Here is a 13,954-nt window from a genome sequence, read left to right as displayed (position 1 = left end):
TCAATTAATCACAGGCGGTTGCAGTCGGTTAGCATAATTTAAATTCTAAGTTAGCTAACGTTATAATAGCGATTTCCTTACACTTTGCGTTAAAAAATAATCATTTAAAATAGCTAGGTTAATTACAACTCGACGTCAAGTTAGAATTACAACGATGCTGTTGCATTAAATATACAACATGGATAAATGACAAATAGATATTAAGTTTACGTTAACCGCTGCCCTTGTTAAGTTAATCAAGCTAACGCCAGCACTCTAGCAAATCATTTTATAAGACATTTTTCATAGACCTGACGTTAACTATAATACAGCTATGTAACGTTGATGGGAAAGGAAGGTCGTATGTGCTCCTGAATCCGTTTCCTGCAAAAGCTTGCAACGAATTAACTGGGAATTACGGATTTAACCATTTTGGCTAAAAGCAGTTGACTCTTCGTGTCCTTACATCACATAGGAAATGCGTAACGTTACTGTTGTCGAATCAGCGACATAGCTGGACAAATGCCGACTAAGATAATTAGGTCAAGGTGATTCCATGCAAATGGCCCTCCAAGAAGGGAACAACTGCTCATCCTAGATACGTAATGGTTGTGGTACTACTTTTACATGCACACAGCATTTGCGAATAATGGTCTTTATCCTTAACCTGTTTACGGTCAACATGAGATAAAACAGGAGCTGATATCAGCTACTGCATAAGTGGTAATCTGAGTATCCCAAACAGCCACTCCCCAGTCTAGCCTCTGTCTAGATTCTCAAAATACACCCAGTCACACCAACTTTGAAATTGTTTGATCCCAGAACGCAGGGTTGTTCTCTTGCTTCCTTTCACTGTAGGATTTCTCCCAACTTAAGACCTGTAGCAACAGGCCCTTACGCAGACCTTCCCTGGCAGCTTGTCTGTTTGACACTGGTTAGCAATTACAAAACGGGGATATACACGATAGACGTGTACAATCATCAAAACACTGTGCTACATGCTATTGTCATACGAGATTAAATATATATCACTACACAATGAAACTAGCAGTCTATTAGGCTGTGCACCCAACGACCATTACGGTTTGCTATGCATCTGTGCACCTTGACTACCTGTGGGTAGTGTGTCATTACTTACCTTCTTATTCATTTAATTACGACGCATTATTGTTAAATCCTTTCTCCAACATGCTGAATGTTTCTCTGTACCTCAATTTGCAATTACTACTAAATTCGTTGACGCTTCTCTTTGGACACTCCAGAAAGCAACCAGTGTAAAACATCGCCATTATTGTAAAGCCTGTTGCTGCCAGAAATGCGAACACGTTTGAGCTGGGAGCACTATATTACCCAAGATTCTTTGTAAAGTAGACCTTACAAACGGAAGTTTTTCTGGGTTGGAGGGAGGGACAATGCGATGTTTATTTAAAGATTTAAAGTTATTCAATATTTTTTAATCAGTGGGAGAGGCATATTCTGAATGCTGTGTTTGCTCAGTATTCCGTTGAGAATATAGGATACCATATGCTGGCCTTTTTTGGATTTTTGTTATCGGAATAAGTTATCGGAACACTTCAGTATTCGGATGAACATCGGAATATTAGAGTCAAAGTACCTGAAAGGTATTGTAATGTTCAATTATATCTCATACATGCGACAATGACTTGGCCATTTTAATCGCTAGGTGGCGGCATAGATCAAATTAAAGCAGGCGATTTACCAAAGACACGTTTCTCCTTCCACTGCGGATTGTCCAAGGTGCTTCCCCATGGTTCACTGTGGGCCTTGAAGTAGCCTACTTCATGTTCCTTGTAGTGCAGTTGTCCTTCTCCAGTGGAACCTGATTGCAAAAATAACATTGTGTCATCTGGCTGGACAGATTGCCAAATCCCTTACCTTATGCCAATAAAAGAAACATCTGGACATTTTCAGCTTTATTATAAAGCAGTTTTTTTTTTTCAGTTGTCACACGTGACACCAGTTAGGACTAATTTGGTGTTGTAGGGGCACTGAAATTAATGCGATTTGGATAACTGAGATTGAAGTCACTTAATTAAGTGCACTGACCTTTTAGAGATATCTGAGACCAGTGAAACAAAAGCATCTAATCATGTAAAACAAAATGGATAGAGTGGTCTAATATTGGGCATAGTTTAGGTTTCAGTTTGCAGTTATCAAATTATGATAGGATGACGGAAAACCAAAAATTAGTTTTTCAGGGCCCAGTAAATTGCGAATTTCATTCAACAGTCGAAATAAAGTAAAAAATAAACCTGAAAATTTAAAATAAAGTTGCTTTTTTCAATTTCTGTCCCCAAAGAGTTCAGTCATGTCATGTGGTGCCACCCCGGTATTTTCTTGTTACAAAGAGTCCCCAATCACTTTTTATGGGTTTAAAGGAGTTACTGTTGCTACTCACATTGCATGCATGCTCCCCACCATGAATTAGGCCTTAACCCACCAAGAGTAATATAAGATTACAGCCCAAGGCACCTTTGCCCTGGCTGAGAGCGCGTACGTTTGGGGAGGTCAGAGTCGACTGTACCATAGAGAAACGACATTAATATCCTTCGTCATGAGAACGGAGAACACGGCCGTTTACCTGCCTCCCGATGGTGTGTGTAATGATAGTTTTGTGTTTCCTATCTCTTGGGTATTCAGTGTGATACGTGACTGGTGTCACTCCTTGTACATCGGCATAGTTATTAGTTAAACATTACCGAAGGCTGTGTGACAAACCGTTTGTGTATCTACGAGTGTGGGAGAGAGTGTGTGAGTAAGTGGATAAGTATTACCCTCGGGCCCACCTTTGTTTATGAGGCTTGGATCTACAGTTGCAGCCTGCATAAAGTGCTTGCAGTTATTCTCACAAGTCCGTATGTAAACCCAGCATCTGACAAACCGGCATTTAAGGCATGCAAACCACATTTATCCTGGAGTGAATCTCAATGAAGAAGAGGGGCTTTTTCAAAGGAACACACCCTTACTTGCATTCATTGTGCCTGACATCAACAGTGTATTTATAAAGTGATCTTCCATTTGCAAATGTTCCCACCGTTAGTGTGTTGTTACCTTAACATGTTTCCTTTTCTGTGACCAAGGTCCTCACTCAAATACTGCTTGCTGTACACATTGACAGAGATTTAAAAATGCGTAGGTTTTTCGATTTGTTCGTTTGTTTTTGGTTTTTTTTAACCTGTCTGTCATGAAACCTATTCAGAACCACGACCATTTTAGCAGAATGCACCAATGGTGGCTATGTTTGCATTTAGATTTTTATCGAAAGTGGAGAAAATGGTCATGGGACCATTGTTCCTGGTAGACAGGCCTAAACCCCTCTTTATTGTGCCCAGGTAAACACACAAGGAAGGAATTTTTTTTTTTTAAATCCCACCAGTGCCTGCCCAGTTCTGTTTTGAGAAAGTGTACCATAGTTGGGCAAGTATACACCAGTGAATAGAGAGGTCCAATGTTGTGATACAGGCCACTCACGAGACACCTGCACACACTATCTACAGTATCATAGCTCTCCTCCTCCGGGTATACCCAAAACATCCCCTCTGCTCTGTCATGACCTGGACACTCATCGCATTAATGTCACCTTTAGCATCCTGCCCCAGTACAGGGTCAGAACCCACCCTGACTTCTGCCCCTTCTCACCCCCCCCCCCCCTTTCCTTGTATGCAAGCCGCTTTCCCACGTTGAACGTGCAGCATTGCCATGTTGCCCTTTCTGGTAACGCTAGCTGCTACGCTTGTTCACACAAGCGAAGGACACCCGTTGTGTTACCAGGCCGACGGAACTGACACGTGACGCTGAGAGTAACTGCTGTGCGGACAGGCAGCTGTCAAACGCTCAAAAACCGCCAGCGATGAGGTGGAAGCAAGCCAAGGGTATAAACAAGATATACACAGTACGGGGCAAGGCATGATTTGGTCATTCTACTTACTACACCGGGAAACAAGCTAATGTTAAGTAGCTTGCGAATTAAGAAAACGTCAATCACAACACGTAATATCCTGCAATATTTCAATGTGCACATACACCTACAGGGTTAGCTGTATGGGTTAACTGTATGATAGATGTATGATGGTGACAGTGTGTACTCTGTACTTAGTTTGATAGGTATAATTGATTTAGTGTTCATGCCCAGTTTACTGGCTTTCTTATCATTAACACAGAAATAGAACATTTCTGTTCATTTTTTCAGTTGCGAAATCCGAGCAACTTTTCCACAATGCCAACAGCGGTTCTCTTTCACACATGACACCTAAACGTTACATTTCTACAGCATTTAGAGGAGAAACTGCATGACTGAAAAGGGTATACACACGGGGTGTAGCTGAGGCATGTTTGCACATCATTATGGACCCCATGTCAAAAGGAGCTGAAGAGAAATGGGAGAAAAATAGTCGTGGTAAATCTATCACTTGATCTCTATCTTTGCTGTTTGGGAACATCCATGAGCTCTTTTTTTCCCCCTTTGTGTAAGCAAACGCCTCGAGATGGATCAATATTTAGAACAGTGGAAGGTGTGGAACAGAAGGTGTGCGGTGACAGTGCAGACCCCCCCCCCGTCTTATCTGGCCTCAGAGGACTGTTCAGGCCATTGTGAAACGCCACGAGATTTGATTTGACCTTTATCCCTGCGATCTTTTGATCTGCTCCTCAGTCATTCATGCCTGCGCTCTCACAGCACCCTGATAGAAGATGATAACCTGATGAAGGGGCAGCCTTGTTGCATTGGCACACTGTGTCAGCGATAGGCAGTGTGTTATCTGGGCAAACAAGCACGGTGGGACAGCCCCCTGTCCCCCCTCCCCCCTCCCCCCTGGTCTGTGGGGGGTCAGAACGGTGCACTAGTCAGTCCGGTCTTTATTAAGGGGTGCTGCGCCGGGCCGACGCTGTAGACTGAGAATGGGGCTCCAGCTGTGGGCCGCTAGGGGCTCCTGAGGGCCGGGCTCCTGGTTCTTTACCGGGGTGAGGCTGTTCGGCGCTGGAGCATGGAGCGGAGGGGGCAGTCCAGGTCGGGGCTGAGGTACACCAGCCTGGGGAGGTGGTGAGTAAGGTTTGGCTCGCGGACGGGGGGGGGCGGGGTACGCTGAGCTGGGAGCTGGTCCGAGCGGCAGGCTCGGAGGATCGCCGGGGGCAGCGGCACGGGCCAGGACCCGTCGCGGGCTGGGGAAGCTGGCGGACAGTAACCGAGCGGCGCGGAACGCGTGCGGCGGGGAACTGGGGCGCGAGGTCATGTTTTCGTCTCTCTCTCTCGGCTCTAGGCCTCCGCTGCGAAGAGGAAGCTCCTTCACCTTCCTCACCCCAGGGCCACAGTGGGACTTCAGTCTGGTAAGTAGTTTATTTATTTTTTTTTTGTCCTTTCTTTGTTTACACTCACAAGGCTCTGACTGTAATTTAGATTATATATTAAGCAACAAGCTGTCAGTGACCCTGACATTTTTTAAACTGCAGTCACTGGTACAGTCATACTTTGAGATTAAAGTATTTTTAGAGATTTTTCCTGTTGGACGTTAACTTTTTACCCATTTAAACTTGCCATTTAGTGCAGTTTACATTTTGGCAATAGGCAGATTCATTTTTTTTTTCTGTGGCGGATTTAAACATACTTGCATATCCAGTGTCCATTTAATTGATCTATGTAGCTGAAGGTGCGACACGGTGACTTTTATTGTATGGCTAATGGATATGTGACTATCGTAATTTTTTTTAATTCACCCCTACATTTTAATTTCTATTTCGGGCAGTATTTTGTGTTTGATTACATTGTGCATTGGCACCAAACAATGTTTGGTCCTGAAATTTAATGTACTCATTTTTTTGTGGGGAGATGTTGCTTTGTTGTAATTATACTGTGTATTTTCTTGCACTAGCAACATTTACAATGTTTTCTGGGTGCATTCAGTGTTTTACAGTTATTAGTAATATTTTTCACCTCTCAAAACATATTTGTACTAGATTGTAGTAACTAGCTAATTGCATATAGTTATAGACATTTAAGTCGTATTTAAAAATCATTATACAAAAGGATGTATCATACTATCGTAAGATCAGAACTATTAGCAGACACTATTTTCCAGAGCGACTTACACGGTTAAAATTTTCCCCTTACAATCCATGTACGCAGCTGGGTATTTAGTGCAGCAATTCAAAGTTAAGTGCCTTTCTCAAGGGTACAATGGCAGTGCTCCAGTTAGGACTCAAACCCACAGCCCTGGAGCTGCAAGGCCAGTTCCCGGACCATTAGGTCCACGCTAAATGAGCTAAGTGTTTTTTTTTGCCACCGCACGTCCGTCTTTTAAATCAGTTTGGTCCCGTTGGTCATTAACAGACCCCGTCGACCTCTCAACCTCGCGGCCCCCCCACTTTAAACAATGTGGCATTCTCCGCTCTTTCGGCCAGGCCAGGCAGGCTAAACATCCACCTCTCCGCGGCCTGTCGGCCCCCCTTCTCCTGCCAGTCCTCTGGAGCTGTTCCCTGTTTGAGAGTAGGGAGTGCTACTTCCACGGCCATTCTTGCTTTGCAGTAACATTGCTAAGCTGGAGCGTCCGCCCCTCTTTCTTGCTTTTCGTAGCACGTCAATGACACGGGAGTAGTCGGGCCTTTTTCCTGCTACAGAGTGGCTCACTCCAGCTTCCACAAATCCTTTGTGCACTCCCCCGCGATCGTTTTTCCTGTTTATATGAACATCAGATCAGACAGAAATGAGATCACTGGTTAAATATAGCCTATATGTGGAACATCTAGACTGCAAGATTATCACTAACAGATTTATGTGCCTTCATTCTCTTTGTGGGGGGGCTGCTTTTTGTGCATTTTAGATTTCGTTTGCTGATTTGGCGTGGTGTGTTACGACACGCAAAGGCTTGTTTAATATTTTTTCGGAAGGTTGTTTGTCGCTGGCCAGTGACGGTATCAGCTGCTTTCCAGGTGGGCGCCATTTCGTACCCTTTCGAGAAGGTCAGCCCTCCTCTGTCCCTCCAACCGAAAGCTGAGGTCAGAACTGAGCGCGAGCACCGAAGCGTTCCGGGGTGTGGAAGCCAAGGCGAAATCCAATCGGTCGTTAGTCTGAGGCCAGCGCGCCGCAGGACTGGAGCGAGAAGGCGCTTCATCCCGCGCCAGCGCCGGGCCCATTTTGAGCCGCGTTCGCTGAACCGCCAGACACATGGGCCTCGTTAGGGTCACCAATCAGGCCCCGTTATCTCACCGTTTCATCTCCTGAAGTTTACCCTCGTTTCTGCTCGCTCACTCTCTCTCCCACCCCCCATCTCTCTCTCTCTCTCTCCCTCCCTCGCCTCTTCCTGATTTTTATTTTTTAAAAGGTAAACAGTCTCTGGCTGTAGTTAGGCAGAGTCTTTGATGTCATAGAGAGTCAGTCTTTTTGAACTGAAGGCATTGTTAACGGTGAACATGGTCCAGAATTCCAGAGTGGATTCAGGCAGTGGGTCAGGCAGAACGGCACACATGGGAATGTCATCAAAGAAGACCTGCTATCCTCCACAGCGTTTCCAGTCTCTCAGTCTTTTAAATCGTCTTTATTTTCTTGGCATTCCAAACGCTACATTAATTGAGAACATTCCACCTGGCTTTGACCGGTTTGTATTACTAGTTAATCACATGTTCTAGATGTGAGTAATGAACGACTGGCCTTGTTTTGTTTTCAGTACACAGACTTTGCTGTTGCTTGTAACTTCATCCTTTTTCAAATAAAAAGGATCCTTTTATATCTCTTACTGCATTCAGACAGGGGGAAAAGCTAACAGTGAAGCTAACAGATAGAGAAGGGATCACAGCGCAGGCACAGGGGGATTCACATTTGAGTTCAGAATCGGCCTTCCAGAGTGCACTTCACTTTCCACCCCAATAACGTCACCCTCTTTAATTTCACTGTTTGTGTCTTTTTTTCCTGTAAAGTTTGATCCACGGAGTCTGTCTACTTCTGAGCTATTTGTCGTCTGTTCCTGTGTTTAGGACATCGGTTGTTTTTGTTTTGGCTAGTTTTAATTTGTTTTGGGGTCCTGGATTGAGCTTCAGTATCGACCCCCCCCTCCTGCAGCATTTGAGCTCTGTATGAAACTGCAGCAGAAGGTCCTGTGGTTGTGATTAAGTCACAGTAGTTCCTCTAGAATACCTAGGCGGTTTTGTGATGGAAATGGTGGGGGGCCGTTTGTGTATTCTGGCCGCAGACCAAAACAACACCCCCTCTTTATTGTGCTACTTTCATGTGTCACAAGAGGAACATAACAATGGGCAGAAATGACAAATGACCCCAGAGAGGAACTCCACCCAGGTTGTTCACCTGAACATCAATCCCACCCACATTCACCACCCCCCCCCCCCCCCCCCCATTCCTCGAGACCCATTCTCAGTGCAGGTTGCAATTATGCTGATTTACCAATTGTAACACAGAAGTGCTGTAGCAAAGTGCAAAAGCTAGCGGCCCTGTATGTTTACAAATGAATGTAAGGCGTAAGCACGTGTGTAACTCTAGTAATGAGTACAAATATTCAAGGAAAAATGATGTCAAACACCATTTTTATAGAAGTTAGTATTGCATGTGAAATATATCACTCTGTCTTTTATTCGTTAAGCTTGTGCTGGATGATTGCTCTCATGGCCTCAGGCTGCGGAGGCTCAGATATCTTTAGATGCTAGCAGGACTATTTTCATCACTCGGAGCGGAATGGAATTTGTAAAGCCCACAGAAATAGCTCGTGCTTTTCTTGTTTCTGAAATTCTTGTCTCGATGTAGAAGGAGTGCATCTGCATCTCTGATTCATGCAGTCTTAAATCGCTCTATTTTAATCTGAAGTTCTACAGGACCAGTGAGAGAGGTTGCTCTTTTTTGGGCTTGCAGGGTTTGGGTTCAGGGTTTGTATTTTTTATATAGCCATGGTTGGCTGTAGGTCGTTTTGGGTTTTTAAATCTAGCCTAGGTTGGGTTTAGGTTGGTTTGGGTTTAGGGTTTAAATTTTTTTTATATAGCCTAGATTAGGTTTAGGTTGGTTTGGGTTTAGGGTTTAGGTGTTTGACGTAGCCTAGGTTCAGGTTTAGGTTGGTTTGGGTTAGGGTTTAGGTTTTTGGCGTAGCCTAGGTTCAGGTTTAGGGCAGTATGGGTTCAGGGTTTAGGTTTTTGACGTAGCCTAGGTTCAGGTTTAGGTTGCTCTGGGTTCAGGGCGGTTTGGGTCAGTGTGAGGCGGTCTGTTTCTGGGCTGTAACGCACAGTGCAGCTCTGGGTAATGGCCGTGTTTTTGTGAGTTTTTCCAGACTAATGGAAAGCGGCCAGTTCCCTGTCCAAACACAGACATCCCCCAGCAACCTGAGCAAGCCAGCAGTCCTACAGATTGATTGTGTAAAACATTTTACCAGAGGGAACTGGTTCAGAATGTAGCCTGTCCATGCTTACTGTGAACCTCCCTGAGGCCATGAGGTTGCACCCCCGTTCTGTATACAGGACCTGTTTCAACATTAGGAGAACCAGAACCAAATCAGGTTGATGACCCATCAACATGACCAGAGCTGCAATATCTATTTGTTTCCTCAAATTGTCCTACATACAGTTTGGGGGGGGGGGGGGCAGTATACCTCTAAATACTCTGTTGCTTCATCTTGAAATAGGGTCAGGTTATCTCATCAAAACTTTGATCTACTAATCAGTGGTGAAAATACAAAACTGTCAACAGATACCATGCTAGTTTTTGTTATTTGCATCGCAAAACATGTCAATTATAGCAGTGATTGATTAGCAGACAGGCCACAGGTTTAAATCATTATGAGAGGATTAACAAAACCATGATTTGAGTGAGTGCTTTCTATTGTCCTTTAAAGGCCTGAAATGTAAATGGATTACATTGATACTTATTAGCCCCTATTAAAGGGGAATTTCACTTTAAAACATGTATGAGCTTATTTTATTTCAAATTTCCTTCTAATGAATGTGTTGACCTTCATTTTTCAATTTGTTTTTTTTGCAATGTTTTGCTGCTTACCTTTACAAATTCAGGAAGTAGACCTAGGCAGCATATCATTGCGCGACTTCAACGCTAAAAAAAAAAACCAGAAACCATACTACTATGTTGCCTTGCGCTAAAAAAAATAATAGGTCCTTGTTTCTAACGTTAGACACTTAAAACAAAATAACTAGTCGAAAAATGATGATGGACACATTCATCAGAAGGGCAATATAGCCTAAACAAAACAAGCCCATATGTGTTTGAATGTGAAATTCCCCTTGAACTCCCATGCACCATTGGTAATCCGGAAACGCTCTGGCAGTTTTCCATGTCAGTATCATGTATGAGCAGGAGTCGATTTTCCGTGTAAGGCACTCCTCCATTTCGCTGGGTCAGGAACCAGTGAGATTTACAGGAATCTTCATTCACAACTGTAGTGTGAGCAAAAGCAGCAACATGCCCAGATAAAACATGCAAAGTTACACAACGCTCTTAAGTAAGACCCAATCTGCTCCATGCGTGAAAGGCACTATGGAGTCATGTGGCAGTTCACCATCCTACTTCTAGATGGTTGCATAATACAAATTGTAGTATGATTTGGACCATTCAACTCGCATAAGGGCTGTCTAAGAAGAGACATTTTAGATGTTAACGTCTGCTAACGTCTGACTCCATTTTACATTTCTGTCAGGAAAAGGAAGCTTAAGGCCATTTGCTATTTGTTTTTTTACTTTAGTGGAACTTAGAAAAAAAAAAATCTATTACTTGTTTTTAAACCAGAAGTATCTGTTTGGTTTCCACACAGCCTGGGACGTTAGAATGCTGGGTACTGCAGATCCCTCCTGTCACTCGTCCCTGCACTGCTGTGCTTCCTGACGACCTCCTCCCGCTTGTTAAATTTACCACACTCTCACCCCCCCTAGACCGCTCACTCAACACCTGTCCCCCCCAGGTGACAAACTGCCCGGGTTAATGAACCCTTTCCTGTCATAATGGGACCTTCAGGGTGGCCATTGTCGTGGTACAATAGACTGAAGCTATGTGGCAACTTTTTTTTTTTGACAGGATTCTGGTTCTTTTCTCAATACTTGCATAGAAGTCCGTGTTGTGCACAGAGATACGTCTAAAAAAAGAATACTGTCGTTTGTACTGAATAGAACAAACTTTTCACATTTGTACACGTGTGTGTGTGTTTATAATGGAGGAGCATGTGGTTTATCTTAATGTGAGCACAGCTGGAATCTTAGGGCTAACGGCATGTTCACGTGTACAGTGAAAACTGACCACCTCCTGATTTCTCCGCAGAAGAGGAAGCGCAGAGAGAAGGACGACGACGCAGTCAGCCTGTGCAGCTTCGACTTCAAGGTAAGGACTGACGGTCCGACTCGGGGAACAGACACGCACTCCCACACCCCCCCACTCCCACACCCCCCCACTCTCAGAGCCCAAGGTAAGGACTGACGGTCCGACTCAGGGAACAGACACGCACTCCCACACCCCCACTCTCACAGCCCCGCGGTCGTTCAGAGGGAAGGGACTGCGATGTCCCTGGGTTCAGAAGAACCCACTGAGCCCGATGACACCAGGGTGTACTCATCCAGAATCGACCCCAGAGGGGGATAAAAAAACTAAAAAAAACTCTGTGATACATCCAGGGTCAGTCCTTAAGAGTCCTATCTCCTGTGCTTGAGGACGGTGTCCTCGTTCGCCGCGAGGTAACGATGTCGCCCAGGACACACGCCGTCCTGTTCCTCCTCTCGAACAAGATTATCGAGCGTACGAGTCCGCGGGGGACCCTGCGGGACGGCGGGGTCAGAACCGTTCCATTAAGGCCGGACACAAAAGAGGAAAGACAGGGAGCGTTAGTCCTCAGCTGGGGATGGCAGAGTGGAGCCGCTCGATTTGGAGCCACAATTCCAATAAACATTTTACAGCTCCATCTCCATGAAGGTTTTCTTTTCATCTGAAGTAGTGTTTAATTAAACAAATAAAATCATGAGAGGCTGCAGGTGTCCACCTCATTCTTTTTTTAAAGAGCCCCTCATTTTGCCTGGGTCTCCCAAGTTTAACTTGAACAGATTCTGAAGGGGTTTGTTTACTGGTTTTGCACACCTGGATACATGTAATTTGAATTGTAGAACTGAGGCTGTTAACTTGATAATTCACTTTATGCATTTTTATAATAGTATTTCTGTCCTTTATGTCTGAAATGAAGTAAGCATGATTACCTGAGTTTACTCTGGGCTACAAGCCTGGTCCTATGGTTGTTCTTAACTTAAGCTGGTGAAGTTCATACGCAGTTTACAGAGAATTCAGTTGCTACCCTCATCCTCATAAACGAACGCTTCTCAGATATGTTCATGCCATGGAAAAAAAACAACCCTTCATCCCAACCCTTGGAGAATTATCAGAGCCAAATTCAGCAGACAGATGGGAATTTAGCAGAATTTCTTTAGTAACCGTGGGGACATTAGCACAGTGCTACAGGCTAGATTACATGATGGCTGATATCAGTGGAGTCATTTTCAATTCCTCAGAAATAATGAGCAAATTCATTTCATGTACGCTAATCTGTTATGACACGTCGCCGTCTGGCTCGTGGAAAATCCCAGCTGGTCGCGTTTACCGCACGGGCTAAATCGCGCGTGGGCCGCGGGCCACTTCGTGCCCCATGCCTCTGCCGTCAGAGGGTCCCGTGCAGCGCTCCAGTTCCTCGCAGTCCCGTTCGCAGAAATGTTTGTGCCGGGCCTGTTGATGTGGGCGAGGGCCGTAGGGGCTCGCGCCGTGACGTGACTGGCTGCGTGCCCGCCTCAGGGTATGCCCTGCGTAGACGCGCACCCAATTAGACGGAGGCGCACCGCACCGCCTGTCTGTGCGATGTGTAAACACCTTTCACCCTGATTCTGCAGCCCGCTGAGTCAGCCCGTAGCAGTCTCCTCACTGGGATTCGACCACGTTACCTTCCGGTGCTCGCTTCTTTCTTACTCCGTGCTCTGCTCTGGTTTCTGAAGCTGCCACTGAACCACTGCCACTGGGGGCGACATAGCTCAGGAGGTAAGACCGATTGTCTGGCAGTCAGAGGGTTGCCGGTTCAAACCCTGCCCTGGGCATGTCGAAGTGTCCTTGAGCAAGACACCTAACCCCTAACCCCTAACTGCTCTGGTGAATGAGAGGCATCAATTGTAAAGCGCTTTGGATAAAAGCGCTATATAAATGCAGTCCATTTACCAACCAGCTCGACAGGCCACCGTAGCAGCACCTTTTCCTCCGGCCCCAGGCGCACGCAGCTCTGTCTCAGACACCCGAGGGTGGTCCATTCCCCCACCCTTGAAGCTCTGTCTCAGACACCCGAGGGTGGTCCATTCCCCCACCCTTGCAACTCTGTCTCAGGCACCAGAGGGTGGTCCATTCCCCCACCCTTGCAACTCTGTCTCAGACACCCGAGGGTGGTCCATTCCCCCACCCTTGCAACTCTGTCTCAGACACCCGAGGGTGGTCCATTCCCCCACCCTTGCAACTCTGTCTCAGACACCCGAGGGTGATCCATTCCCCCACCCTTGCAACTCTGTCTCAGACACCCGAGGGTGGTCCATTCCCCCACCCTTGCAACTCTGTCTCAGACACCCGAGGGTGGTCCATTCCCCCACCCTTGCAACTCTGTCTCAGACACCCAAGGGTGATCCATTCCCCCACCCTTGCAGCTCTGTCTCAGACACCTGAGGGTGATCCATTCCCCCACTCTTGCAACACTGTCGCAGACACCCGAGGGTGATCCATCCCCCCCCCACTCGAATGCTCGAATTCAGTAAGGCAGGATGTGAAGAAAGAAAGAGCGCTGGAAACACTCCCAGGCTGTGCCATAAGTTCACAATATACTTTTGGTTTCAGTTCCATATAACTGTTAGCACACACATCCGTCCACGGATGACGTATAGACTTTTCTAACAGGAAAGTAATACGATGCCACTTCTAATCGAAAACTAATGTAATACAAGGCGTATCCTTCCACAA

General features: G+C 45.6%; 1 long non-coding RNA gene across 4 annotated transcripts in view; it reads right to left on the bottom strand.

Annotated features, from left to right (window-relative positions):
- Positions 1 to 13,954, bottom strand: part of LOC135258922 (uncharacterized) — a 74,463-nt gene that overhangs the window by 17,004 nt on the left and 43,505 nt on the right. For 2 of the 4 annotated variants that reach the window (XR_010331136.1, XR_010331135.1), the window contains exon 3: positions 1,118 to 1,819. This is a non-coding gene — a long non-coding RNA (uncharacterized LOC135258922). The remainder of the gene's footprint in view (positions 1 to 1,117; positions 1,820 to 13,954) is intronic. The other 2 variants (XR_010331138.1, XR_010331137.1) reach the window with 1 other exon arrangement.

The sequence above is a fragment of the Anguilla rostrata genome, chromosome 7 (assembly GCF_018555375.3).
Source record: "Anguilla rostrata isolate EN2019 chromosome 7, ASM1855537v3, whole genome shotgun sequence".
Taxonomy (NCBI): domain Eukaryota; kingdom Metazoa; phylum Chordata; class Actinopteri; order Anguilliformes; family Anguillidae; genus Anguilla; species Anguilla rostrata.
The sequence above is the reverse complement of the archived record's forward strand: the minus strand, read 5'-3'. Positions and strand labels throughout refer to the sequence as shown.